The following is a 24,824-nucleotide window of genomic DNA, read 5'->3' as shown; positions in this document are numbered from 1 at the left end:
TCAAGTGGGATCCCTCATTTTAAACCATTTCTCTTGATATCCCAAAATTATACCCTGGTTTATATCTTTTAATGTTTGTTCTTCCTTGTGCCAGATCATTCCTGTTACTTCTAGAGTGCAACAATTATTTAAAATGAAAACCAACAAAATCCTTAGAATCTTCTAAATTTGGAGGACATACTCCATACCTTCTTTGTGTACATAAGCATTTCACCTTATTTAGGACTTACAATAGAACAAGAGACATTTTTTCACATATAGAAGTATGTAGATCTGACTCCCAAGCCAAACAAATGTGTAGATTCTAATTTAGGGTGAAAGATTATTCACCGTATATTTGATTTAAAGGAACATAATATACAGTTTATACTTTGGGGGTGAAAACACTTTGCATAAGAAAGCACCATTTGACCCTTGCTTGGGAACTTGGGATTCTTTTTTAGCTAGGTTAGGAGGGAGAAAAAGGTTTTATCCATATGCAAATTATGAGAGATTCTTGCCTAGGTGATTAACAATACCCTTATTTAGCCATTTTAGTTTCTGTAGTTTCCATTCTTGGGGAGAGGAACTCCCAACCTTGGCAGATCTGTAGTTCCTAAAAGTGTCTCATGTGAACCATTTTCTTATTGTCTTTACTTCTCAGGTGGATCCTATTTTGGGATAAACAGAGGTGAATAGCTTTTCTAATTTTACCTGGGCCAGTAGGAATCAGTAGCTATTAATCATTCAAAGCATATCTGTTTCATATAACCCTTACGCAGGGGCGTCATCAGCATTTTAATATTCACCACCCCATGTACCTACAGTTACCAGGGTGCCATCCTGTACTGAGGAAAGGCGCTAGTGCAGGACAGTGATTATTGCAAATCTTGTGTTTTTAAGAAAGTCCACTGTACAGTTCAGATCACTGGCATGCTGCAGTTGTTGCAGCATGTGTTGCACCTTCTGCTGCTGGCTTGTATTGCAATACCTTGTCTTTCCGGATAATTTTAGAAGTGATCTTCATAACACTGTTTTCTATTTTGGAAGTGGAGAGCTAAAAATGAAAGTACCAGATTTCCCCAAAGAAAGTGGCAGATCTCCTCATTTCCAGGTAATATCATTTTTATTGTCATAGGACCTGCATGGCTGCTGGACAAAGAGAACTGATTCTAGCATGCAGAAAACAAAGAATATGAATGAAATATTAGATATGGGAATGAAAGAATTATTCACCTAATAAAATACGATTGTTAAAAAAGGTCTTCATTAAATCCTGTCTTAAAAAGTTCATTTAGAAAACATATTCTGTAGCAAGTGGATGCCCTTTAATTAAATACATACAATTCTTCCTGAGGCATTTAACAAACCCCTAAAACATACAATCAATATGTCTTAGAGAAACACTATCTTTCTTTTTTACCGAGAAGGTGGCATTTACTCATGTCTTTCCATTGTAACCAATGAATCAAATACATGAAACAAATTTGCAGGTTTCAGCAAAATGTATTGATTCCTGTACATCCTTGGAAAAAGTGCATTGTTTTATTTTCCATACAGATGCTTCCTACTGCATATTACTGTAAGCCAGCATGAACATCCTATGTATATGGTATGACTGCATTGCAGAAAATGTCTCAGGGGTTTAAAAAGGAGGAGAGGATTTTTGTTTTTCATGGAAAAAAACCTATGTCTCAAAATGTTCACATTATACAACAAATGGAGTCAAAAAAGAAATTGGACATAAGTATCTTTTCTATTTTGTAAAAGAATGATTACAACACGGTGCCATATAAGTAATATTCTGTATGGTATACCTGTCTCTCTAGCAATGTCACATATAAAACATACAATCTACAATCCCCCACTTTATATAACATCGCACGTTCGGTAAGAATTGGACCTCATAAAAAGGGGTCCAAAGATAATGAAAAATAACACAATGAAAGAGTAGATACATTTCTAAAATACTTCAATCCTGGACTTTCTCCCTTCAGTTATTGTGGCTTATTTCATGGAGGAGACAGAGAGTGTTCATTACTGCTCCACAACTATTCTCAGTGCATTCCCCGTCTACCCAATGGGAGGGAATCACCACAGGGGAATCCTCATAGAGATTTCCTCACAGAAAGTCCCTCTTGCAGCTTTTAACACAGGAGGTGACATTGTAGCCTGTTAAAATAATTTTCCTCCTGTTATGTTTTTTCAACTGAAACTCCTAATTAAGAGGGAAAATAGGTCTCAGGGGAGTTAAATTTGGGGAATTCTTTATACAGCAGGGGTTACATGCTGGATTATAATAAAGCTCCACCAAATATGTAAGAAGATACCAATATTAACATAATTACACCAACATTTATTGAAGGCCAAATCATATATATTCTCAATGGAGTCAAAATCATAGGCGCCAACCTCCTCTGTTCCTGGGGATGCTCAACCCCTCTTTGCCCCAGGCCCCACCTCTTCCCACCCCCATTCCGCCCCTCCCCCCACCTCATCCTGCCTCCACTCCTCCTCCTCCTCCGCAGTGCTTCCTGCATGCTGCCAAACAGCTGATCGTGGTGGGCAGGAGGTGCTGGGAGGGAGGAGGAGGCGCTGATCCGCAGGGTTGCTGGTGGTTGCTGAGCACCCCCTATTTTTTTCCCCGTGGGTGCTCCAGCCCTGGAGCACCCTCGGAGTTGGTGCCTATGAGTCAAATGCATAGATACATAAATGTATAGTAGCTTTCTTGGATTCAGGAAGAGATTGCTTTTCTCCATACAATTCTCCATTGTATATTTATGAATGGGGTTTCTAACTGTGTATCCCATATATTAATATTTTTCTCTTTGTAGATTAGAAAACCTATAGTGGATATGACAATAGCATATTGTATCTTTAGGAAATTATTTTCTGCCAACTGGATTGAGGATCAACAGAGTTCCAAAATCAAAAAGACTTCTCCTGCCCTCAGAACAAATTTTAGGGTCATCTGATTATGATGAAAGATTTTGGCTTAATTTTTGCAAGTGATTATGGGCGCCCAATTTGGGACACTTTAAATTGGGATTTTCAGATGGCAGGTACTCAGCATTTTCTGAAAACCAGGCCTCCTGACGTTGTTTCAAGGTGGGCACTAAAAATCACTAGTCACTGTTGTTGAACATTTATTTAGATCTTTAAATCCAGAGAGGGAAATGTAATTTTAATAAATTCCTGAGGTGCAGAAAATCATGAATTTCCTATAAAAGTTTCCACTGATTTAGTCCTACCCTTTCTCAGCGTTTTTTTACTTTAATATTCAATTCCTTGACTAAAACAGGAAGCAAGAGAGAGGTGGAGCCTGGCTCCATCCCATAATACTCTGGTAACCCAGTTAACCCTATTATGACCACTTTACTACAAGGAATGTATTCTGAAAACTCTTAGGCCTAGTCTAGGCACACCTTTGGTACCAGTATAACTATCTAAGTCTGCAGTGTGATTTTTAAAAAAAATCAAAATAGTTATACCATACAATCTGTAGTGTGGCTGCAGTTAAATTGGTATAAAGGTGCCTTATACCAGTATATTTTATTCCCATTCCCATACAGAATACCTATACTGATATAAAACTTCTTTATACCAATATAACTGCATCCACACTTGATGGGTTGTATCAGTTTAACTAATCTGGTATAATTAAAGCAGTGCACCTTTTGTGTGGTGACAAACCCAACCTTAATTTGATGAATGTGAGAGAAAAAGGAAATGTAGTGATGAGTCCTTTGATTATATTATCCCACTGAAAGCCTGACTCCAATCAATGATTGTGTATATGATGAAGAGATTTATGGCTTTTTAGGAGCCCAAATCAAAGAATTTGAAAAAAATTCCCCTAAGGCATTATGTTCCATCTAAACTCAGGGAGTGTGAGAGTTTCACCTCCTGACACAGAAAATCTGTAGGATTGGGTCCTGGGAGAAGGAAACTCTGAAAGTTCCATTTGGTGGATGTGTTCTCTGTGTAAAAGTGCCTATTATATGTGTATATGTGCACTGGGATGCAGGGACATAGTTTCCTCTCCATGTCTAGTTTGCTTCTGCGGCCTAGCCAGCAGATTTGTCTCTGACTTCTTTATCACCTACATGAGCCAGGCTGTCTCTAAGGACCCCACTTCTGAAGCTGAATGAATTTATGGAATAAAGTAAGAACTGGCTTGAACTTTTGCCTGAAATTGACCTGAGCCTCAATTGTTTGAGCATTGAAAAACTGAGTGTAGCTTTTCATTCTTTCTGTTTGTAGGGGTTGACAACACATTGCACTTAAATGAAAGTCTCAAAGTAAGGTGGGATTTGCAGCTGCTGTTTAAAGTCATTCTTATAAGAAAATGAAGACAGGGGAGTTAATAAGCCACAGTATATAGCCTGACATTTCAAGAGACTAGTCCTTCATACCTACCAGGGAGGGTGATTCAGAAACTGAGAAAAAACCTGAAAGAAACTGAGAAACCTGAGAAAAAACAGACAAACAAACAAAAAAACTTAGATTCATTAAAGGGTGAATAGGTCAGCTGGTGATTATGTAAATATACTCACTGAAGTAAAACATATTTAAGACAGTATATAAGCATGAAATTGTGTATTGAAGGGAGTGGAGATGGCGGTGGGGAATGTCAGGTCTGTAAAATAAATGATTAATTATGCATCCTCTTGCAGTCTGGTGATATGACCCAGGATATGAACCAAATGATTAAATCAAGAAGGGAAATTGAAAATAAAACATATTGGCTCAGAGCAACCTCTCGTATGAAAAGAAATGAAGAAGGGAAACTGCCACAATCATCCCATTCCCAGAGTTCCTCACATAGCTTCCTGTCAGAAGCTGCAGAGCTGTCCTCTCAAAGAGTTGGTCTCAGGACCCATCCACTAAACTGGCAGTCCCTCTAAGATCTGTGGAACCCCATGGGCCATCCATGTGGAGGCTCTGCGCCTCTGCAGCAGCTCTGCCATCCAATAGGCCTCCAATCCTAGGCACCACTGCTCCTGTGGCTACCTCTTGGACACCTGGGGGCTCTTTAGAGAATATAGCAAAGGCTGTGGAGCTGGGGATGGCTACCCAGGCTGTCGCCTGGCCGCTTTTTGGCTGGGCCATACCTGTGCTGTGTTGCGATTCCTTGTGCCAGGTTGCATCACTATGCATACAATTTTTAAGGGGGTGGATGTAGGGGCTCTTGGACCAGGGGGACAGGCTGCAGCTGAGACGGGGGTGCACCTCACAGGGGAAGAGTAGGGTCAGGTGGTGGTGGAGCAAATCTGTGCCGCTCACTCCACTTTAAATGGCACTTCACAGCTCTTGGTCAGTATTGTCCCTGGCTGTGTTATCTTTTGGGAGGATTCTCCATAGGGACAGAGTGAAGACAATGTGCACCAGCCTCTCCCATTCCTGCCCTATATCTGCCCCTTCCCAATCCGTGGGCAGGACTCAGCTAATATCACAAGGCAAGGTATTATATTTACTAGTTAATTCTCTCAGTGCCATAGTGAAATCTGGTTGAGCACAGATTAGGAGTGGAGTGGAAATGTTGTACCTATAACAAGAGAGTTGTAGGACTGGTCTTCATTCAGATTTTGTACCAGTGTAGTTATTTCAGATACCGGTGTGATTTTTTTTTACTGAAATACGAAGCACCCATACTGTGAATGCAATTACAGCAACTCCTCACTTAAAGTCATCCCAGTGAACGTTGTTTTGTTGTTACGTTGCTGATCAATTAGAGAACATGCTTGTTTAAAGTTGCACAATGCTCCCTTATAATGTTGTTTGGCAGCCGCCTGCTTTGTCCACTGCTTACAGAAAGAGCAGCCCATTGGAGCTAGCTGGTGGGGGCTTGCAACTAGGGTGGAAGGCAGCCTCCTTATCAGCTCCCCTAAATTCCCTGTGCAGCAGCCGCCCAGCAGGCTACCAATTGCCAGCAGTTCAGCTGTCCCTCCCCCCACTGCCATGTGCTGCTCCTGCCCTCTGCCTTGGAGCTGCTCCCAGGAGCTCGCCTCTTTCTGTTCAGGGGGAGGGAGGGAAGAGGGGTGCTAATGTAAGGGTGTCCCCGTCCTCCCACTCCTGCCCCCCACTCCTGTACCTTATCTCCACAGAGCAGGGGGGGACATGACTCAGGATGGAGGGAGCTTACTGGCAGCAGCTGCTGTCTCAACTTGCTGATCTACTTAAAAAGGCAGCGTGGAGTCAGCATACTTAAAGGGGCAATGCTTGTCTCTCTCTCCCACACACAGGGTGTGTGTCTCTGTCTCTCTCTGTCATGCTGTCTCCCTTCCCTCCATTCATGCTACCTTGTAGAGTGAGGCTACATTAACAACGTGTTAATCTTTGAGGGCTCAGCCGAGTGCTAGTTCATCATCTAGCAGTAAGGCATTCCCTGGGAAATATCCCCCCTCTTCCACCCTCTGACTTCGCCACCTCAACCAAGCTTCACAATCATCATTACTGCATTTGTTTAAAAATTGTTTGTTTAAAATTTATATTGTGTATATGTATATATAAAAAATATAGGCTTTTGTCTGGCAAAAATTTTTTCCCTGGAACGTAACCCTCACATTTACACTAATTCTTATGGAGCAACTGGATTTGCTTAACATCGTTTCACTTAAAGTAGCATTTTTCAGGAACATAACTACAACATTAAGCAAGGAGTTACTGTGTAAAGGTACCTTATTCTGCTATAGATTATTCCCTTTCCCATTTGGGAATAGCTATACCAATGTAAAGCACTTTTATACAGCATAGCTGCATCCACACGAGGGAGCATTGTGTCACTTTAATTATACTAATATAGTTAAAGCGGTACAACTTTTAGGTGAAGACAGGCCCATCAACAGCAATTCCGGGCCCCAGGGCAGAACAGTCAAATGGGCCCCCTACCACAAGCCTGGACGCAGTCTGCCTGACATTTGGGCGGTGCTGTATCTGCACTGGTTGGTGCTCAGCGAGCTGCTGCCAGCTGCGCTGCCCCCAGCACCCCTAGTTCCAGCACTCCTGAGTCAGGGCCCAGTTTACGTAGTAACAAAAAGATGATCCCATGTCCTTGAACCATGAGGCAGGTCCTTGAGTCATGAAGATGGGGTCTGATCCATCAGCCACCTACCACTTTGAAGGCAAATGTTAAAATTTAGAACTGTTATTTTATGATTCTCAAATGAGGATTCATCCTGTATCATTGACTTCAATGGTAATTTTACCAGTTAATTCGATGGAAGCAGGAACAGCACTCTTCTGCTGCTCACCTTTAGTGATCACACATTACAGTGAACCCAGAACCATCAGGCAACTTGTATTTTGAAGATGGCATACAGCGTTCTATCTTTGTCAACAGGTCTGGCTCTCCTGATGTGAAAAACTACTGCCAAACAATTAATTATACAGCGGAAAAAAACATATTGGATATCACTTCTTTACTGCTGACTATTTAAGAGTCATAGAATGGGGTCCTGGCCCATACCTAGGGCTCCTAGACTTGACAGTAACACCAATAAAATAATAATAATTGCTACCTCTTACCACTATAACCTTTAGTATTACCCTTGCACCTAAACGTTCTGCAGGAACTGTAAAACTCATTCCATGTTTCAAAACCATTTTATCTGAGCTGCACAATCACAGCAAAGGGAGACAACTCCCCCCCACCCCAAACCCTGCCCTTGTTACATCAACACCAGGTACAAACTTGCTTCTTGGAACCAGAGTGTCTCTTGATTTCAAGATTGTGCAATTAGCTTTTCTAAAAGGCTTGTTTCTCCTTTTCAAAGATGGTTTTATTGTCCAGAGTCACGAAATGCAAACTCACTTATGCTCAGGTCTTCTAACAGACTTTCTAAAACTATCAGGTTTTTTCTCAAGCAGTTTTTTTTTAAACAAAAATCTGCATTGTGTTGTAGTTGGAGGATTTCCAAGGTAAAGATGATTTTGCCTGGAACTGAAGTTAGCTGTCTGCCCTTGAAACTTACCAAAAGGAAAAAAAAGAGTTTGACCACCCAGAAGCTGTTTTTCTCCCAACACTGAAACTGGTTCCTTAATGTATTAAAACCTTGCAACAACCTAGTCTGCACAGTTCTCTATATGCCTAGGTCCATACAGGGGATAGGAAGAGAAACAGCAAGCGCAGTTGACAGTAAGAGACACGCAGTTTATTCATAAAACTTGCCAATTTGTTTAGGCTGGGCACCACACATATAAGTTCCTCCCGTTTTTAAGAAGAGTTGGGGGAACGGACACATAGTGAGCTTTTTCCTTGATGTATTTCTGCCGAACAGATAAACAGTGGAAATGATCAGCAGACATGCTGGGAGGGATTACTTTACCAGAGGAAAAGTTTAAAGCTTCCCCACCCTCCAGCCCTGGAGGCAGCGGGGCTCCTTCCCCCTCCCCCATGAGCCACCCCACTAGGGTGCGCCCCCTCTCCCCACAGCATAGCCAGCTCAATGGGGCATGATTGGTACCTTTCTTATCCTCCACCACAGTGCTGAGGCAGAAGTGGGTGAGGAGCAACACCAGGACAGCGGCTCTCCCGGCCCAAGATGCCCACTGGCTGCTGCCCGGGGCCGGCAGCTCCAGTCCCTCATCTTGAGCTGGGAAATAATCAGAGCCATCCCTAGCTATTCTGGGGCCCTACACAGCCCCCCGTGGTGGGTGTGTGGGGACCCAGGCCTCCATGGGGGGGATGGGGCTGGCTTGGGGTGCAGGGGGGAACCCCACAGCACCCACTGGTGGCACAGCTGGAACCGGGCCACTGCACTCCTCAGGGGTGGGAAGGGAAGGGGCGGGGCTGGGAAGAGGCAGGGGCTTTGGGGAAGGGGTGGAGTGGGTGTGGGGCTGGAGCGGAGCAGGGGCAGAGCAGGGGCAGGGGCCATGGGGAAGAGGCAGAGCAGGGGCTGGAGCAGCACACCGCTGCACAGGGCACCAGAAAATTTGGTGCCCCAAATTTCCTGGTGCCCTACACAGCTGCATACTTTGTGTATGGATAAGGCCAGCCCTGGAAATAATCCCTGGGGCTCAGCGCAGGTCTCTCTTCATCCCCCTGGCAGCACTCAGCTCCTCTCCCTGGGTCCGCGCCCCGCAGCTCTGCTGACCATACTGAGCGGCTGCCTGGGCACCGGGTGGAGGCGGTGGCACTGGGGCTAAGGGGTACAGGCACCGCACTCCCCGGTGATTAGCAGCGGCTCCCACTCCACGTGATGGAGAAAGTGCCCCTGGTCTAGCTAGGGCTGGGACCTGACAGGCTGCCCGGGTGATTTAAAAGGGCCCGGGGCTCCTGGCCACCACTGCTGCTACAGCAACGGCCGGGGCTCCAGGCCCTTTTAAATTGCCCCCTTTGCCCTGCCCACCCATTGACAGGCCTGGGTGTAGACAAAACCTGAGGGAGCACATCTATGCTTCCTGGTTTTGGCCAGGTTTTGGTGTGGAGAGTGAATAGATAACCACATTCACACAAGCAAAGAGCAAGTAAAGATCCACAAAAGAATAATAAGTGCAAGGTGTGTGTGGGGGAAAACAAACAAAATACCACTGCACTTTCAGAGTGTGACTATATATCTAGAGTCAGAGAAGCAGTCATGTCTGTGAGCCAAGAAGTTTCTGGAAGCTGTGGAAGAGAATAAAATGGATTGGGTTTTAGAGGGGTGAGTTAGAACTGCTTGCAACATTCTAAAGCGAGTGCAGGAGAAATAGCGAGGAAGCTGTTTGCTGCTAAGTGCTGTTAATTATAGTGAAGCAGGGAGAACAAAAGGACAGATTGTAAGTACTGTATCAAGTGAATGAAAGTGGGGTAGGGACTACCAAAGTCATGGTCCCCAAACCTGAGGGAACAAGAAATGTTTAGGAATATGGGCAATAAACAGGAAGAACTGGAAATCTTAGTACACAACAAAATGATGATGCCATTGCCATCACAGTGATTTGGTGGGATCTATCTTATGACTGAAATGTTGTTATACAGCAATATAGCTTGTTCAGGAAGGACAAGTAGGGGAAAAAGGGAGGAAGTGTTGCATTGTACATCAAGAATGTATACATTTCTTGTAAGATTCAGAACGAGGCTTGAGGCAGACCATTGAAAGTCTCTGGGTAGATAAAAGCAGGAAAAAAACAGATTACATCACGATAGGCTTCTTCTATAAACCACCAAACCATGAGGAGGAGGTGGTAGAGGCATTTCTAGGACCAATAACAGAAAAATCCAAAATACTAGACTAGCAACAGGGGACTTTAAGTACCCAGACATCTGTTAGAAAAGTAACAGGGCAAAACACAAAATGTCCAGTAAGTTCTTGGAATGTGTTGGGGGCAACTTCACTATTCAGATGGTGGTGGAAGCACCACCAGATGGTGTTTTAGACTTTATTGAGACTAGCAGGAAAGAATTGGTTGCAAATTTGAAGGTTGAATGCACTTTGGTAAAAGTGATCAGGAAATGATAGATTTCACGATTTCTAAGGAAAGGAAGGCGTGAGAGCAGTAGAATTAGGAAAATAGACTTAAAAAAAGCAGACTTTAACAAACTCAGAGAACTGATAGGTAAGATCTCATGGGAAGAAAACTGAAGGGGAAAAGGAGTTCTGGAGAGCTGGCACTTTCTCCAAGAGACAATAATAAAGGCACAAAAAAGCTATCCCAGTATGAAGAAGTGTAAGAGGCTGATATGGCTTCCTCAGGAGCCCTTTAATTACCTGAAAACCAAAAAGAAATCCTAAAAAATTGGAAACATGGATAAATTGCTAAGAATGAGAACAAATGAATAGCACAAGCATGAAGGGACAAAATCAGAAAGGCTAAAGAGACAACTAAGGGGAGATATGATAGAGTTCTGTAAAATCATGACTGGTGTGGAAAAAGTGAAGTGTTATTTACCCCTTCACAGAGCACAAAAACTAGGGGTCACCCAGTTAAATGAATAGGTGACAGTATTAAAACTCAAACAAAAGGAAGTACTTCTTCACACAACATACAGTCAGCCTGTGGAAACTGTTGCCATGAGATGTTGTAAAGGCCAAAAATATAACTGGGTTCAAAAAAAAAAAGAGAAGTCCACAGAGGTTAGGTCCGTGAGTTAGCCAAGAAGGTTAGGAAAGCAACCCCATGACCCAGGTGTCCCTAAGCCTCAAACGGCCAGAAGCCATGATTGGACAACCGGGGATGGATCACCTGAAATTGCTCTATTCTGTTCATCTCTTCTGAAGCATCTGGCACTGGCCAATATCAGAAGACTGAATGCTGGGCTAGATGGATCATTGGTCTGACACAGTATGGCTTTTCTTATGTTCTTACAAGGGACATAAAGGGCAACAAGATGATGTTCTTTAAATACAGTAGGAGCAAGAGAAAGACAAAGAAAAGCATAAATCCACTACCTAGTGGGGAAGGATATCTAATAACAGACGACACCAAGAAGGCCGAGGTGTTTAACGCCTATTTTTCTTTACTCTTTGCTATTAAAATTAATTGTGACTGAACGCTTAACAGCAAGGGATAAGGAACACAAGTAGAATAAGGAAAGAACTGGTTAAACAATATGTAGTGTATCCGTGTCAATCCCAGGATATTAGAGAGACAAGGTGGGTGAGGTAATATCTATTATCTTTAATCAATAAAAGATATTACCTCACCTACCTTGTCTCTCAGGATAAATAACATGTAGATAAGTTAGACATATTCTAGTTGGCAGGGCCTGATGAAATTCCGCCTAAAATACCTGAAGAACAAACTGAAGTAATCTCAAAACCATTAGCAATTATCTCTGAGAACTCATGGAAGATGGGCGAGGTCCCAGAGGAATGGAGAAGGGTAAATATTGTATCTATCTTTTAAAAGGCAGACAAAGAGGGCCTGGGGAATTATAGACCAATCAGCCTAACTTTGCTTCCTGGAAAGATACTGGAACAAATTATAAAACTATCAATTTGTAGGTTAGCAGGGTGATAAGTAGGGCTGCAGATTTATCACAGAATTTTAAAATAAAAAATCATGGAACAGTCTCGGTAAATTTAATAAAAGTCACAGGTTTCATGGTTTTTGATAAAAATTCTACGACAAATGAAATTCAACTATACATCATTAAAATCATAGGCCAGTGTCATCATCATCCTCTGCTGCTGACTTGTCCTTGCCCTGCCAAGGAGGCATGGACCATGTGGCCTGGCACCCAACCCTGATTCCAGACTAATGACAAGGAGAGGCTGTGGGTGTGGGATGCAAGCCCACCCCCCACTCACATCCTAGCAGAAGCTCCTGTGTCCTGGGGTTTGCCCCAGCTCTCCCTCTCCAGGCATTGCAACCTGGCACATCAAACTGCAGTGCTGCTCAGGGCGACTGGGCCACAAATGAGTGAGTGGTACTGTGACCCCATGCACCGGTCACAACACCAATCATTCAAATTTGTCCTGGCTGCTCCCTTAGAGCCTTGCAGCAGGAAGTCATGGACAAACAAAGAATTCACAGTATCCATTCTTCCTTTAACAGTCTTTACAATTACCTTTGTACATGTAAAACCCAAATGTGTTTAAGCTAAATGTGCAGCTAGATTTGCACTGATGAGCTTTGCATTCATAGAAAAGAGACAAGCTGAAAAATGGTCCCCAGAGTTGTATGTATTGTGTTGGTATACGGAAGATTATATCATCCTGTTAAAAACTAAAATTTCATCAGCTTTATGGGAAACTGTAAAATAAACATAGCGGACCAAAGTTGAAACAAATGCATTATCTTCTTTTCACTCTCTTGCCTTCTGGACTTGCATACATACCACTATCATGTACTGAGCCCAACTTTCAGACATGACTGTCTAATCTGATTACATTTTCACATGCAGCCTGGCACTTCAGGCAGGTAAAATCAGTAATTACTTGCCTGAGTTCCCAGTTGTATATATAAATCCCAGATTTGCATAATTTAGGCATCTGCTTTGGAGAATCGGGCCAATTTTGTGTATCCCAAATATATATGTAAAAATCTAAGTGGGTGGGTATCCATTTGGGGGCTTCACATGGTACAGATTGGAGGATGGCACAAGGAGCCGCCATGTACCCTATGCAAGGGCAGCGTAAATGGGGGAGTGCAGAGACAGCTCCTTTCGTTCACTCCTAGGTGTGCACATCAGCCCATTGTGGGCAGGGTGGCGATGACGGCCCATTCCTCCTCTCTCTGTTTTGGGTACACTGAGCACTGGAGATGGGGAGGAATAGATTGCATCATAAAGGTTGTACCTCTCCAAACTCCTTATGGCAGAAGCAGTTGAGTTTAACTTCTGGGACTTTTTCTATGAGACTCAGACATATGGAGGGGGTATCTCCACACAAAAAAGGGCACTCGATGCTTGAACGCTTTTTTGGATATTTATCACTCAATCCTGCCATTGTTGCGTGTGCAGAACTGGGACCAAATCCTACAGAGTCCTGTGCACCGTAAGTTCCTATTGCTTTTAATGGGAATTGCAGTTGGTGTGCAGTATTTTACAGGATTATGTCCCTAATGTGTTCAGGTTTCAGAGTAGCAGCTGTGTTAGTCTGTATCCACAAAAAGAAAAGGAGGACTTGTGGCACCTTAGAGACTAACAAATTTATTTGAGCATAAGCTTTCGTGAGCTACAGCTCACTTCATCGGATCCTAATGTGTTCAGTGGGGATTGTGGCTGAGGATTGATGGTAGAATCAGAATCAAATATTTGTGTAACAGGGAACCACCAAGGATTTCCCTCTTGCATCAGATTCAGTTCTGGTACCAGCAGCACTGATTCCAATCACTAAACCCAAAGGCAGAGTGATCTCATCCTCCAGCTCCTACTTCATTTGATAAGAGGTTTGTTTACTCAGTTTAATATCTTTAATTAGACTCCATTGTTACAGAACTGTTGCAGTGTATTGCATTACAATAATTCTCCAAGATCGGTAAGTGAAACATTTTCTTCAAGTGTTTACTGCTCTCTGTGCTTTGTATTATATTCACATCTCCTAGGGCTCTGCACAAAAATAGCTGTCACAAATGAAGCTGAAGAATATTGGCTTTTAATTGGGCTAGGCACTTTGTTTCCATGATCAGTTTTGACCAGCTGCCTTCTCCCCCAGCCCCCCGCCTGCACCATCACAGTTCAGATATAGCTCACAGAAACAACTGCTTCCAGCAGTTTTGTATTAATAATAAATTGCAAGGCATGTCCTCATCTGATATGCCCTTCTATTCTTCAGGAATAGGATTATTATAATCTTTGAGCATCCCTTTGATTCCATCAGTTTCTGTAGTGAGCATGGGCACTTGAGATGTACAACCAAGACTTATAGGAACGTAGTAGCATTTTTCTGAGACAAATAAAAGTGCTTCTAGTTCTTCTATGAACCCCAAAGGAGTCGAGAAATATTTCTTCTGTCTACCAAGCAAGCTCTACTTAAAAATAAAGTTTCCAGAATACCATGCTAGTCAGCGTATTAAAGAGAGAAATGTCTTTTTAGGTCAAGTAATTTAGACCAATGCAGTATTGTTACCAGCAATATATTTTTCAGCTTTTTTCCCTAGTCCAAACGTACATAATTCAGGGGATGGAGCTTCTATGTTTCTTTTGGGAAACTATTCCACAGTCTAGGAGACCTCATCTTTGCTTATATCAACCCCTATAGACAGACTCCTAACCATTTTTGTTGTTCTCTGAATTCCATCCCAGCTAATGAACATCTTTCTAGCACTGGGCTGTCCAGAACTAAACATAGTACTCTAGATTTGTGTTTTCTGCAGCTGTATACAAAGAGGGATGCTGATGAAGAGAAGATGCTTGGCTTATGCATTCCCAAATTGCACAGGCTTTTGTTGTTGTTGTCATATCCCTTTGCAGATTTGCACCTATTTCACTGTAGCCACCCTTAGATCTCTTTCAGCATTACTGCTTTTCAGCTGCTTCCCATTAAACACAGTACCTGTATTCCAGATTATTTTTATCTGGATAAGTATTATTAGCTTTCATATTTCCAAACTGGATCGCATTTTACTTCCTACCTGTATTTCTAATCTCTCTTGGTCCCTTTGCATTATTTTCTCTATCCTCACTGGTGCTCACAACATCTGCCAATTTAGCATCAGCTGTGAACTCCCCTCCCTTTTCCAGTCCATTAATGCAAATGTTAAATGAGACTACTGGGTCTCCCGTTATCTCTGTTATATTTGACTGTATACCTCCCCACAAGATGATACATTGATATTTTTCATTATCCTGGGTTTACAGTCTTTCAGCCCATTTGCAATCCTTTTGACAGCACTCATTTCCAAGCCAATTTGAATTAATTAATTTGTGTCTATGTGGAGATGCTTTGTAATATTTAACACAGAATTATCAAAATCAAAAGGAGAGCTCCTAGGGTTGTTGAAAGTTCATCTTACAAGGGAAAAAAACAGGATGGGGTAATTAATTATATATAATAGCTCTTGAGATCTCAAGAGACTAGCTCTTCACACCTGGTGAGGAAGGCTGAAATGAGAAGCTGGGGAACCTGGTAAACAATTTAGGTCCACGTCAAAGGAGTGAATAGGCCACATTTGCTGGTAATATCCATCTGATGTCTGCACTCAGAAAGGGTTGAGGTTGCATCCTGAGAAAGCATCTACCTGTAAACTCCACTACGTGCTGAAGATACAATGGTAATCAAAGAGGTCAGGAATCTCTTCTGAAGTTCAAAGAGATTTAACATTCAATACAATAGTCATGCAATGATGTGCTATGTGTTTGACTAGGGCAGGGGTTCTCAACCTTTTTCTTTCTGTTCCCCCCCTCCCCCCACCATGCTATAAAAACTCCACTGTCCACCTGTACTACAACAACTGTTTTTCTGCATATAAAAGCCAGGGTTGGTGTTAGGGGGCAGCAAACAGGGCAATTGCCACAGGGAGGCACAAAGGTAGGTTGCTTAGGCTTCGGCTTCAGCCCTGGATGGTGGTGTTCAGGGCCCCGGGTGTCAGCCCCATGCGGTGGGGCTTTGGCTTTCTGCCCTGGACCCCAGCAAGTCTAATGCCAGCCCTGCTCGGCGGACCCCCTGTAACCTGCTCATGGCCTCCCAAGGGAGCCCAGAACCCTAGTTGAGAACCCTTGACTTGGGAAAATGGTCTAATGTGCTTCACATTGGCAACTTAAGTAGTGAACTATAATGGAAATTTAAAAACAATGGGTGGAATCTACAAAAGGATTTAGGTGTTGCAATGCTGAATGTCATAGGCATCTAGAAAATCACAGGAACAACACTATGATCCACAAAGCAGGACTAGGCAGGAAGAATGAAGGAGGGGCCAAACAGATTAGGGGAAGCAGAGATTAGGAACAACATAGAGGAGCTGTAGGAGAGATTTAGGGGAGATGATGGAGGGAGCAGCATGAGCAGGTTTTTGGATAAGGGGAGAAGAGTGTAGTGTGAAGGGATTTGGGGAGGGAGAGTTGACAGTCAGAAGGTTTTGGGGCAGGTAGAAAAGAGTGAGAGGAAAGAGGGGTTGGGACAGGGAAAAGAGGTTAAGGGTGGTTATCAGGGAAGAGGTAGGAGATCCTGGGCTACTGCTGGGCAGCAAGGAGAGTGAGGTAGTTTGGGGAGGAAAAAGACACCATAGGACTTGGTAAGGGGAGAAGAGAGTGATGGGATTTGGAGGAGACATGGGAAGGAAGGCAGTGAAAGGAGGACAGTGCAAGGGAAATTTAAAGGATGTATTTATAATGACTGAGAAGAGAAGTTCTTGGAGACTACAAACACCAGACAAATTCTGCCGCTGGGGAAGCCTGGGGGAACACAGAATGGAATCTGCCCAGAGATGCCTGGGGAGCCTGAAAGGAGTCAAAGCCAAACTAAGTTCACCTACCCCTAAATTCAGATCAAAATGACTCCCTTGGTCTCCCCAAGAGTTTCTTGGTGACTGTGCCAATGGAGCTTTTCTCCTACCATGGTTGGCAGAAAGATACTGACTTGGCTAGCTAATAATAAACTATCAAAGGTACCCATCAGAGAAATGGGTATATTACTAATGTTCAAACCATCAGACTTTGGGGTCATAAGTCAAAGCAAAAACCTTACTTCAATGCTAGGAAAAATTTCATTTCAAATGACATACCAGGGCTTTGAACTTGCTGTAATCTTTGAAAAATTCATGTCTGACCATTTACAAATTCAGAGCCCCCGGTCAATACTGTAAATACTCTGAACAATCTGACAGTTTTTGGATTTCTATTATTAGGACTGTATAAAGTCTGTTGTCATATCAATGGAATGTAATAAACTAATGAAACTTAATTTCTACAAACAATTGTTTACCTGTAGATGCAGCCTGCTGTGAAAATGCAATTGTTAATGATGTCAAAATAGTTTTTCAGGGAGAATAGGGGCTAAAGGAAAATACAATAGGTTTTCCTAAGAAAATCAACATAAGAAATTGTTCTGAAAGGAACTTTACTTCAGTTTGTCTCAATCCAAAGCTCTTCATCTGGGGTGAAACTCTCCCTTGTGCAGAGAACCAGCATAAGACAGCATACCACTTAAATTCCACTTATGTCCTACTTCGAAGATTTAAGTTGTTTTATACCTCTGCACAGAACTTTACCCTAAGGGCTTAACTGCACTTGAGTGACGTATGGGGACTGAAGCTGGTCTTCTGCACAAGGGTAAATTTCACCTACTGATTTCTAAGGATTTTCTAGGGAAAAATTGCAGAATTGAGGGCTAGGTTTGGTTCATGGAGATTGAATTAACTGGGTTGGTCTGAGAAATGTGGGAAGTTCCTTTTGCTGTGGTGGTGGTGTTTTTTGTAGATATGAACTAAAAGGACTTAATCAAGAACCTGACTTATGCATTTCAACCCAGGATACCTGAGAGCAGACTGGAAAAGATGGGTAGCATTGTCTCACGTCTTTCCCTCTATTTTCAGTGTTCTGATCTCATCATTGGTATTTTAAGAGACAGATGCAGTCCTTAAATTGTTTGGAAGGTTACACTGTAGTTATCAAAACCCACCCTGTATCACATGCATGAGTGTCTGTGTAAAGACTTATTATTGCCAATATTCCACTGACTTATTTCAAAAGAGAAGGAGAAAAATGGTTAATGTTACTTCATCAAAATGAACAAGTATTGAAAAATACAGCACAGGGAACTCCCACTGTGCATGCAGCATGTCAGAATCTGTAGATGATTGCTACAAAATAAAATGAAGCTAGTTCCCCATGGTTACAGGTGTCCTAAAATATTGGCAGAGAGATGTCAATGACAGCAGATCTCTCTCAAAACCAACTTACTCTTTTCCTTTCCTCTCCATCTGCTCATTAATCTGCAGCAAAGCCAGGGAAGAGCCCAGTGAGAGTCAGCTGCCACTGCTGTGGTATTTCATCAAGGAAATACAGGCCAAAATATATTCAGTGCAAAATCTATGTTAATACAATGCTATGATTGAGGACTGAAACACACAAGACCTGATTCTCACTTACCCCAATGTCCCTTTACACTAACCAGACTGATACAAAAGAACCTTAGTGTAAATGAGAATCAGGTCCACAAAAGTCAGGGAACTGAAAGTTATGATTCCCATTGCAATTCTATCACATTGTGTTTATAAGAAACTAAGAATGGCCATACTGGATCAGACCAGTGGTTCATCTAGCCCAGTATCCTGTCTTCCGACAGTGGCCAGTGCCAGAGGCTTCAGAAGGAATGATCAGAACAGCACAATTATCAAGTGATCCATCCTGTTATCCAGTTCCAGCTTTTGGCAGTCAGATTTAGGGACACCCAGAGCATAGGTTTATGTCCCTGACCATCTTGGGTAATAGCCATTGATGGACCTGTCTTCCATTAACTTATATCCTTCTTTTTTGAACCCAGTTACACTTTTGGCCTTCACAACATCCTCTGGTAAAGAGTTCCACAGGTTGACTGTGTGTTGTATGAAGAAATAGTTCTTGTGTTTGTTTTAAAAACTTGCTGTCTATTAATTTTATTGGGTGCCTCCTGGTTCTCGTGTTATGTGAAGGGATAAATAGCACTTCTTTATTCACTCTCTCCACACCATTCATGATTTTATAGATCTCTACCATATCTCACCATAGTCATCTCTTTTCTAAGCTGAACAGCACCAAGTCTTTTTTAACCTCTCCTCATATGGAAGTGATTTCATGCCCCTAATCATTTTTGTTGCCCTTCTCTGTATTTTTTCCAATTCTAGTAATTTTTTTTTGAGATAGGGTGACTAGGACTGCATGCAGTATTCAAGATGTGGGCGTACCAGGGCTTTATATAGTGGCATTATGATATTTTCTATCTTATTATCTATCCTTTTCCTAATAGTTCCTAATTTGTTAGCTTTTTTGACTGCCACTGCACATTGAGCAGATGTTTCCATAGAAGTAGCCACAATGATTCCAAATTCACTCTCTTGAGTGGCAACAGCTAATTTAGACCCCATCATTTTGTATGTATAGTTGGGATTACGTTGTCTAATGTGCACTACTTCACATTTATCAACCCTATTTTCATCTGCCATTTATGATGAGTCATCAATTTTGCAAGATCTCTTTGTAAATCTTCTCAGTCAGCTTTCAACTTAACTATCTTAAATAATTGAATATTGTCTGTAAACTTTGCCATCTTACTGTTTACCCCTTTTTCTAGATCATTTATGAATATGTTGAACAGCATAGGTCCCAGTACAGGTCCTTGGGGAACCTCTCTATTTACCTGTTTCTGTTGTGAAAACTGACCACTTGTTCCTACCCTTTGTTTCCTATCTTTTAACCAGTTACTGAGCCATGAGAGGACCTTTCCTCTTATCCCATGACTGCTCATTTTGTTTAAGAGCCTGTGGCACAGAACCTTGTCAAATGCTTTCTGAAAGTCCAAGTACTCTATGTCCACTATATCACCCTTGTCCACATGCTTGTTGACAACCTCAGTGAATTCTAATAGACTGGCGAGGCATGATTTCCATTTACAAAAGCTGTGTTGACCCTTCCCCCAACATATTGTGTTCATCTATGTATCTGATAATTCTGTTCTTCACTATAGTTTTTCTGGTGCTGTAGTTAGGTTTACTGACCTGTAGTTGCAAGGATCACCTCTGGACCCTCTGGTCATCTGGTATTGAGGCTGTTTTAAGAGACAGGTTAGGAGTTCTACAATTTTATATTAGAGTTCCCTCAGAACTCTTGGTTCCTGGTGACTTATTACTATTTAATTTACCAATTTGTTCCAAAACCTCCTCTATTGACACCTCAATCTGGGACAGTTCCTCAAATTGTCACCTAAAAAGAATGGCTAAGGTGTGGGAATCTCTCTCACATCCTCTGCAGTGAAGACTAAGGCAAAGAACTCATTTAGCTTCTCCGCAACTGCCTTATCTTCCTTGAGTGCTCCTTTAGCACCTCGATTGTCCAGTAGCCCCACTGAGTGTTTGGCAGGATTCCTGTTTCTGATGTACATAAAACATTTTTTTGCTGTTAGTTTTTGTGTCTTTTGCTAGTTGCTCTTCAAATTATTTTTTGGCCTGCCTAATTATATCTTTACTCTTGACTTGCCAAAGTTTAGGGTCCTTTTTATTTTCCTCAGTAGCATTGACTAATATATGCTGGTTTTACATATATATATATATATATATATAAAGCACCAATAACATTAAGCACAAGTTCTGTAACAATGATATAACCTAAAATAGCTTATACCACAATCCTGTTCACTTATGCTAAGTACCCTATGACACCTTGCATTTGCTGAAGTAAACATTTGGCATAAGCAGATAGAAAACTTGTCAAAATCAAGATACATTCATTCTATATCTTAGTACAAGCTACGGAACTACCTCCACAGACCAGTACCTGAAATGCTAGTAACCAAAACAAAGATAAAGGAGGAACAGACCTAATGAGCTAGGGGACTGGGACAAAGGGGTTGAATATCAGTGACATGTAAAGAGATGTGTAACTTGTAAAATCATCATATAAAAATACCAGCTGAAACGTGTATCTTTGGGAGCACACCTTCTGCATAAGGTGAATTTGACATTGCTGCATGAGATGGCTTCCCGATCATATGGAACCTTTTCCCTGGACTCTATTATTATTGGCTTCCAGCAATAAACCTGACTGAGATTAGTTATTTGGCCTCTTGACTATATTTCATAACAAACCTAAAGTGTGGCCAAGCAATTGACTCTACAATTTATCAACAGTAGGATTTGAGTTCCAATTTTTAAAGGATGTCTTTTTGCCTCTAACCGCCTCTTTTACTCTGCTGTTTAGCCATGATGGGATTTTTTTGGTCCTCTTGCTATTTTATTTATTTGTAGTATACTCCTTGGGAATAGAGTTTGTCCGTAACTCTGAAATGGTCCATAACTCTGAACAAGATGTTACAGACTTCAGCCATGGGAGAGTTGGGGCTGCAGCCACAGGGTGGGGGGCGGGTTAGGACTCTGGGCGAGGGGGATTCAGGGCTTCTGCCCCCTGGGAGCACCAGGGCTAGGGTGACCAGCTGTCCCGATTTCACAGGGACAGTTTCAATATTCAGGGCTTTGTCTTATATAGGTGCCTATTACAACCCACCCCTTGTCCAGATTTTTCACATTTGCCATCTGGTCTCTCTAACCAGGGCTCAAGGCTTTAGACTTGGGAGGGAGTGCTGGGGCTTGGGCTTCAGCCCCACGGCTCCGTTCCCGGTTTAGCCTCATAGTGGGTGCCGGGGCTTCAGCCCCACGGCTCCGCTCCCAGGTTCAGCTGGGGGCAGGGGTGCTGGGGCTCATGGCTTTAGCTATGGGGGGAGCACTGGGGCTGAAACTGACACTCCCCTGGTAGCTAAAGTCCCGAACTCCAGCCCCCTCGGTGGGGCTGAATCTGCAAACAGAGCCGGAGGGCTGAAGTCCTGAGCCCTGGCACCCTCTGTGTGGCTGAAGTCAGGAATGCCAAGCCCCAGCACTCCACCCGGTCTAAAGCCCTGAGCCCCAGTGATCCCTAGGATCAGAAGCCCTTAGGCCCCCACCCCCACCCCATGCCTGGAGCCCTGACCTGCCCCCTGCACCTGCAGCCCCAACCTCTCAGTGACTGAAACCTGGAGCTTCAGGGCTAAAACCCAGAGACAGTACAATATTTGCTTTTTTTTTTTTTTTCCTCCCGTCTGTGCTGCTGCCTGATTGAGGACTTCCAGTTTCACAGGGTATCCGGTTGAGCGGTAAGTCCGTAACTCTGGTGTTTGTAAATTCGAGGTTCTACTGTACATTTTGTTTGAGCCCCTGTTGAGGTGTTTTTAAATAGCTTTCATGCAACTTTCAGGCATTTCACTCCTGTTTAACTAGCTTCCTCATGCTAAATGCTACTGTGGTGGGTTTCTTTGGTATTTTCTTCCCTACACGGAAGTTTAAATTTAATTACATTATGGTCATTATTACCAAGCAGTTTAGCTGTATTCTGTGCTCCACTTAGGACTAAATCAAGAATTGCCTCTCCCTTTATGGGTTCCAGGACTAGCTGCTCCAAGAAGCAGTCATTAATGGTGTCTAGAAATTTTATCTCTGCATCCCGTCTTGAGGTGACATGTACCCAGTCAAAATAGGGATAGTTGAAATGCCCCATTGTTGCTGGGTTTTCTGTTTTTGTAGCCTCTCTAGTATCCCTGAGAATTTCACAATCACCATCTCATCCTGATTAGGTGGTCAATAGAATATTCCTATCGCTAAACTCTTATTTGTCAAGCATGGGACTTCTATCCGTAGAGTTTTTATGGTACAGTTTGATTCATTTAAGATTTTTACTATATTTGACTCTGTGCTTTCTTTCACATATAGTGCCACTCCCCCACCAGCATGACCTATTCTGTCATTCCTATATATTTTGTACCCCGGTATTACTGTATTCCATTGATTATCATAATTCCAACAAGTTTCTGTGATGCCTATCATATCAACATCCTTATTTAATACCAGGCACTCAAGTTCAGTCATCGTACTATTTAGATTTCTAGCACTTGTATATAAGCACTTATAAAATTTGTCAATATTTAGATGTCTGCCTTCATGTGATGTAATTGAGTGGGGGACTCTTTTTCATTTGACTGTTTCTCTGCAGTTTCTAACTTTGCTTTATCAACTTCCACCCTCTTCTATTTACTAAGATATAGAGCATCCCCATTAATCAATAATCCCCTAAGGAATGTCTTTGTCCAAACCATCTGCTCCTCTGTATCTGCTGGCTTTCCCCCAAACCCTTAGTATAAAAACTTCTCTATAACCTTTTAAATTTTGCATGCCAGGAATCTGGTTCTGTTTTGGTTTAGGTGGAGCCCATCCTTCAGCTATAGGCTCCTTCTTTCCCCAAAAGTTCCCCAATTTCTAATAAACCTAAATCCTCCTCCCAATGAGGACCATCGTCTCATCCATGCACTGAGACCTTGCAGTTCTCCTTGTCTAATTGGCCCTGCACACAGAACTGGAAGGATTTCAGAAAATGCTACGATGGATGTCCTGGATTTTAATCTCTTCCTTAGTGGCCCAAATTTGGCCTCCAGGACCATTCTCCTACATTTCCATATGTCACTGGTACCTAATCTACCACAACCACCAGCTGCTTCCAGCACTGTACGTAAGTCTATAAAGATGTCTCAGGAGGTTTGCAACCTTCACATCCAGCAGGCAATTCACCATATGATTCTTCCAGTCATCACAAACTATATTTTCTGATCATTGAATCCCCTATTATCTGTCTCTTCCCAATAACTGCCACCCCCCTAATCCCCAGAGGGGTATTCTGAGTGCGAGAGGATACCATGACATCATCTGGAAGGAAGGTCCCAACTATGGGGTTCCCTCTGCTACAGCTTGATGTTCTCTTTCTCTGAGACCTTCATCTTCCTCAACAGCACAGAGGCTGTCAGACTGTGAGGGGGGTGGGAGGGGACGGGACTGCTCTACTGTGTCTCTGAAGTCTCCTCTATGTAACTTTCTATCTTCTCTAGCTCCTCCAGTTCAGCTGCCCTGGTCTAAAGAGCCTGTACTTGGTCTCTGAGGGCCATGAGTTGCTTGCACCAAATGCACACATACGCCACCCGCCCACAAGATAGGTAATCATACATGCTGCAGCATAGCCCCCACTCTGTTGCTAGACTTCTTCCTGCATTAGTTTCACTCTTGCCGGGTTTATTTTTTGTTTGTTTTTTTGGGAACGGGGGGTTATTGGCCTAAGTTTAGAGTATGTTTGCTAGGTGTAGCTGCCTCTCACACTCCCTCTCTAAACTCCCTTGCAAAACTAGATAAGTTCATGGAGGATATGTCCATCAGTGGCTATTAGCCAAGATGGACAGGGATGGTGTCCCTAGCCTCTGTTTGCTAGAAACTGGGAATGGGCAACAGGGGATGGATCACTTGATGATTACCTGTTCTGTTCATTCCCTCTGGGGTACCTGGCAGTGGCCACTGTCAGAAGACAGGATACTGGGCTAGATGGAACTTTGGTCTGACCCAGTATGGCCTTTCTTATGTACTCCCTGTTTGCTAGATCCTCTGGTTTCTTAGGAGCTGGTGTTTTAAACCCCTGTTCTCCTTCAGTTAGCCCTGTCTCCTTAACAAGGGATCCAAAAGGGATTAGGGATCAAAAGATAGCAGGCTAGAACCTTGTTATTAAAGTGTCAGCCTAGCCTAGCAGGCCACTTGCTTAGCACACAGCCCCCAGACCAGACCACACTATAAACCTCAAGCAAGCAATCACACAACAAACAACCCGACAACAAACTCACCCCCAGGGTTTGCTGCCCCTGTTCCTATACATAGCTTAGGTATACAGAGAGATCACCTCATCCACCATGGAAATGCCTTGAAGGTAGAAGTTGGTGGCAGCCTTACAG

At 42.8% G+C, this 24,824-nt stretch overlaps 1 protein-coding gene across 1 annotated transcript in view; it reads right to left on the bottom strand.

Moving 5' to 3' along the window:
• Positions 1-4,430: 4,430 nt before the first annotated feature.
• LOC144930565 (uncharacterized) overlaps positions 4,431-24,824 on the bottom strand; it is a 105,121-nt gene continuing 84,727 nt past the window's right edge. The window contains exon 5 of the mRNA XM_078852889.1: positions 4,431-4,449. The gene's annotated coding sequence lies outside the window, so the exon portion shown is untranslated. The remainder of the gene's footprint in view (positions 4,450-24,824) is intronic.

Source organism: Lepidochelys kempii, chromosome 5 (genome assembly GCF_965140285.1).
Source record: "Lepidochelys kempii isolate rLepKem1 chromosome 5, rLepKem1.hap1, whole genome shotgun sequence".
Taxonomy (NCBI): domain Eukaryota; kingdom Metazoa; phylum Chordata; order Testudines; family Cheloniidae; genus Lepidochelys; species Lepidochelys kempii.
Note: the sequence above shows the minus strand (reverse complement) of the source record. Positions and strands in the feature narration are given on the sequence as shown.